General features: G+C 43.8%; 1 pseudogene; it reads right to left on the bottom strand.

Annotated features, from left to right (window-relative positions):
* Positions 1 to 4,185: 4,185 nt before the first annotated feature.
* LOC142370321 (U2 spliceosomal RNA) lies at positions 4,186 to 4,362 on the bottom strand (annotated as a pseudogene).
* Between the last annotated feature and the right edge of the window lie 548 nt (positions 4,363 to 4,910).

Below are 4,910 nucleotides of genomic sequence, written 5' to 3'. Positions count from 1 at the left end.
GAAATCCTAGGCAAATCTCTGTTGCTGAGGAGCAAGAGTTTGGTGTGCTGGGGGCAGATGGCAGTGGTTGGACTTTAAACTCCTAATGGGGCAAGTGTTTTTTTTCTGATTTGTTTTTTTTGATAACTTTTCATTGAGCATTTAATAGTGCTGGTTGTGTGTTGTACCTACTAGGTTTTAAACATATTTCGGTTCCCTATATTGAACCTCTTTTTAGGGGGAGGGTGTCACAGCCCCTGGGGCTTGTGCTGGGCATGTCTCTCTCCTCCCTCTTTCTTTGGCTGTGTTCAAAACCGCCTACTACATACTTGAAAACGGCATACTCATCGATCTGACAGTATGCAGAGCGTTTACACACAGTGCACTTCACTCCTGCCCGAGCCGAAATCAGCTGGCCTGAAAAGCTGATTTCGCTTAAGCTATAAACTCTGTAAATATATAACTTTAGCAACATTTGAAACATTTTCAGGCGAGAAAGTAGTCATTTAGACCCCCAAGGTGTTGAAAATCTGACAAGATACCGGCTATTTATAATTTTGTTCTCACGAATTCGGCGCTACTAAAGCTAGCCGCAGTGAGCAACGCACTTCCGGTTATGCCGTTTTGACTGCTCTCGTCCCGTTGACGGAATTTGACAGTTCAAATGGCGATGGGCGACGTCAAATTACGTTGCATCTTGGGTATTTTGAGTGTGACGAGTAACCTCATGATGAATACTCAACATTTCGGCGAATCTAGTATGTATCTAGTGTACATCCGGGAACTTAAAAAAGTATGACTAGTAGGAATAGTAGGAGAAGTCGGTGGTTTCGAACACAGCCTTTGTCTCCTCCCTCAGACTAGGAAGCTGGTTGGAGTGTGCAGCAGTGATTGCGGCAGCTCGTACACCTGGCCGTCTGTGGGAGTGGTTTTAAGCCGCCTTATTTTGTTAATTCTTCCCTTTTGGTTCCTGGCTGGGTTTGTGAGAAAAGCATTGTGTTTTGGGATTGTTTGCTTTATCCTTTTGATATGTTTCGCACCATACAACGCCGCACATTTATGCTCCATAACACCACTACACTACTGATGACTGATTGCCACATCCCATTGTTTTACTTTTGTTGAATTCGTAGCTTAAGTCTGAATTGTTTAAATAAATTTGATTTCCTTATAACTTACATACCGTGTGCTTCCTCCTTTTTGATACGGCTTTTGAGCCAGGTCGTGTCATTAGTAAAAGCAAAGGTAAAATCACAGCTTTGATGATTAAAACCTTTCCTTCAATGGTCAGTCCTCTAAGTCCCCAGTATCCTAGTCTTTGCTTGACTTTCCCTACCACGTCTGGCCAGTTTGATGACCCTCCCCCTTCCCTGTCAAATTTAATCCCCAGTATTTTCTGTTTTGTCTGGGTTATAGTCACGGGGAGTCCTGTTGTCTCGGTCGCTGTCCATGGCCCATAAAATTAGGCTTGGGTCTTGTCTCTGTTTAGTTTTGCCCAGTGTTCAAACTATGCCGAGATTTTCGGGGGGTCAAAAGTGTAATCGGTCTCCAATTCTTCAAGTCAGTCTTGTCTTTTTTTTGTGAAGATAAAATTGGTCAACAGCTTGTTTAATTTCTTCCATTGTATCAACTATGCACCCGTTCTCTTTTGTTAGCTTTGAAATGGCCCCCCCTTTATTTACAATTTTCTTTGTAGAGCTGTAGTCGCTTCTGCAGTCCCATCATGCGTCTGTTTTCCCTATTCTTTTTTCTCCTACCTGCCTGTCTAAAGAAAGTCTGGGTCTTTTCCTTCACCATTTCCCACCAGTGTGCACGTGTATCGTAAAAGTCTTGAAGGGTCCGCCACTCGTGGTACTGCTCACGATACTGACTAACTATTTCATCCCCCTCCAAAAGGGAGCAGTTTAGTCTCCACAGACCACTTCCGGAAGTCACACCCGAAGATAGTGATAGGGTGCAGGAAAGAATAAGGTGATCAGAAAAGAAAACGGGGGTCAATCTAGCATCGGTTGGTGGGCAGTCCCGTGTAAAAAGGTAATCCATACGAGAGGCTCTGGTGCCATCACCACTGAACCAGGTGAAGCCCTCCTCTCTGGGATGCATGGTCCTAAAACAGTCCTGAAGTTTAAAATCCTTGCATATGCCCTGTAATAAAACTGATGTTTTGTCAACTTTAAAAAATTCCCCTGCTCTTTTTCTGTCACTCCTACTTAAAATACAGTTAAAATCACCCCCTAAAACTAGTGGTGCCCTACCTAGCATGTGGGACTGCAGGTCTTCTAAAAGGTCATACCGGTCATTTTTTTTCGTTAAAGCCATAAATATTTAAGAGGTTAAAATCTTGTCCCATAAAAGTCAAATGTGCTAAAAGTGCCCGTCCATCTCTCACCACAGTGCTGCCCTTCACCAGAACCTGAGGGTTTTTGATTAAAATGGCCACTCCATAATTTTTTCTCTTCCTGGACATTTTGGGATCATTATTTGTATTTCTCAATTGTGGGAAAATCGCAGCGATTTAGAAACATTGCAGTCCAGTTCGCGCGTAACATAAACAGCATGCATTATGGGAAATGTAGCTTTTGGTCCCTGCACATATTTGACTTTATTTTGATTTTATTTTTAGACAATCAGACCTTTTAAGCTCTCGCGGGCCACATAAAATGACGAGGCGTGCCACATTTGGCCCGCGGGCCTTGAGTTTGACACATAAGCTATAGGAGAATCAGAGGACAATTCTGATGCAAGCCTCTTTGTTTGCTGGACATCTGGGAGGGAGGCATCCTCGCTATCATCCTGTGATTGGACTTCTTCACATTCTGAACTAGCTCCGCCTTCTGCCTGCACCACCTCCTCCTCCCCAGAGCTCTCCATTGGTGGGGGTGTAACAGGCCTCTCCCCCTCCTCTGCCTCACCTGACTGCTGTCCACCATTCAGGGGTTTTGGCGGGAAGTTTGAATTTTCCAGCCCAGCTGTTTCAAGTAGCTCGTTAACTGCCTCGGTCTGCCCTCCATTTCCTTCTCTCGTTTTTTTGGATTTCAATTTGTTGGCAAAAGATTTTGGGCAATCTCTGAAGAGGTGGTTTGATTCTCCACAGAGATTGCACTTTCTGCCATTCGTACACTCTTCGAAGGTGTGACCGATTCCTCTACATTTGCCACAGAACACCTTCGTGCAGGCCTCCACCAGGTGCCCGTGCTCCCCACACTTGCGGCAGAGTTTGGGCTGTCCCTGGTAGTGGATGTAGCCTCTGTTTTCTCCCAAGACAATCATTGATGGGAGATGTTTCAGGCCCTGGAAGCCCTGGGGGTCTTGCCATTGTTGGATGGGGACCCTCCAGGCGCAGTTCCAGATGCCGTCAACATCCCTCACCTTCATTGCCTGGCCTTTAACAGTGCAGAATCTTCCCAACCACATACAGATATCTTCTGCGTTCACCATTTCATTGAACATTCTGACAATTACTGTCTTCAGAGTATTGTCAGTAAGTTTCTCAACAGTAAAAGCAGAAAACTGGGCTTGCACATTTACAAATCTCGTCCAAAACTCCTGCAGCAAAGCTGCAGTGCAAAAACCAAATCCCTTGTTAAAAGGCAATGACAGGATGCAATTCAAATCGTCTGGCTTGAAGTTCAATGTTTTTTGGATTAGCTTCCGAGAGAAGTCCAATCTGGACATCGCTATAAGCTTTCCTTCCTTTTCTTTAAATAAAAATCTAGCGCTGTGATGCCTCCTGATGCCAGCATAGTTAGCCGACATGATGGAGGCACCACAAACAGTTTAAAAAAAAAAAGCTTAAAAGAAAAATAATAAATATCACACTAAAACCCAATAAAAGAGTAAAAAGTGGATAAAAAAGTACTAATAAGGATACTTACCTTCCTCTCCAAAAAAAACGGGACACCGACCTTGTTTCAGCTGAAACTCCTTGGACGTGTTCAAAAAAGTAAAAACCTGAAAAAAGAGGGTAATACAGGAACATTTTTTGATAAAGAACTCCAAATACAAAGAGTTGGAATAATTTGACCAAACACATAATTAACCTCCAAAGCGCGAGAATTTAATGCCGAAAGGTATAAAATCATCCACCCAAAAGTGGCGATTGCAGTCTTAGCCAAAAAGCCGAGAAGCGATTTTAGAAGTCAGAATACAACGGCTCCCTGAAACTACCACCATGTACCGCTGGTTTTGTTATTTCACAAGAGTTGGGAAGAGTGCACCGTTCCCGGCGGCACTGCAGTACCGGGTCGATGCGTGGAGTGAACGGAGCAAGCCCCTTTTTCAACCCCTGTGCCTAAAAATCCATTTAATATGTAGTCCTCATATAGAGGACGTATCAGATATTAAACTGATAAGAACAGATTTTTTCTTTTGAAAAAAATTTATTGACACTAATACATCACATTTTCATAAAAACTTCATATTTAAGACATATGTTTTACCTATGAATAAAAACATCAATAAATAAGTGTAATCTGTATAACCACATTTAAAACAAACAACAATAAAACAAGTTTTCCATGGGATATTACAGATAAGGTCAATGTTGTCTAAGGTAAAAAGTTACATGTGAAGTAGTTCTCATGTGAGTAGCAGTTTGTATTGAGTGTCTTTAAAAAGGAGTGCATTAGTTAAAATGCTCTCTTCCAACTCCATTTTTTGTGCAGGAGCGCAGTGAGTCCCTACCCAGGGAAACTCATTTCGCTCCCCCAAACAGTAGGTCTCTCGGGATCCTGTCGTGGAGCTCAGAGGAGATCCCCACCCTGTTGCTCCTTCCCACCTGCCTCACCCGGAGAGCCAGGCCGTCGCTGCTTTGACCTTTTTGTGTGTAGCTCCGGCTCCTTCATCCGAATGGGCACAGAGGCGATTCTTCTTTGTGGATGTGTCCTAGGCCCGCCGCCTGCAGCTCCGGCCGCTTGAGCCGCCGCTGCGGC

This window comes from Odontesthes bonariensis, chromosome 2 (assembly GCF_027942865.1).
Source record: "Odontesthes bonariensis isolate fOdoBon6 chromosome 2, fOdoBon6.hap1, whole genome shotgun sequence".
Classification (NCBI taxonomy): Eukaryota; Metazoa; Chordata; class Actinopteri; order Atheriniformes; family Atherinopsidae; genus Odontesthes; species Odontesthes bonariensis.
The sequence above is the reverse complement of the archived record's forward strand: the minus strand, read 5'-3'. Positions and strand labels throughout refer to the sequence as shown.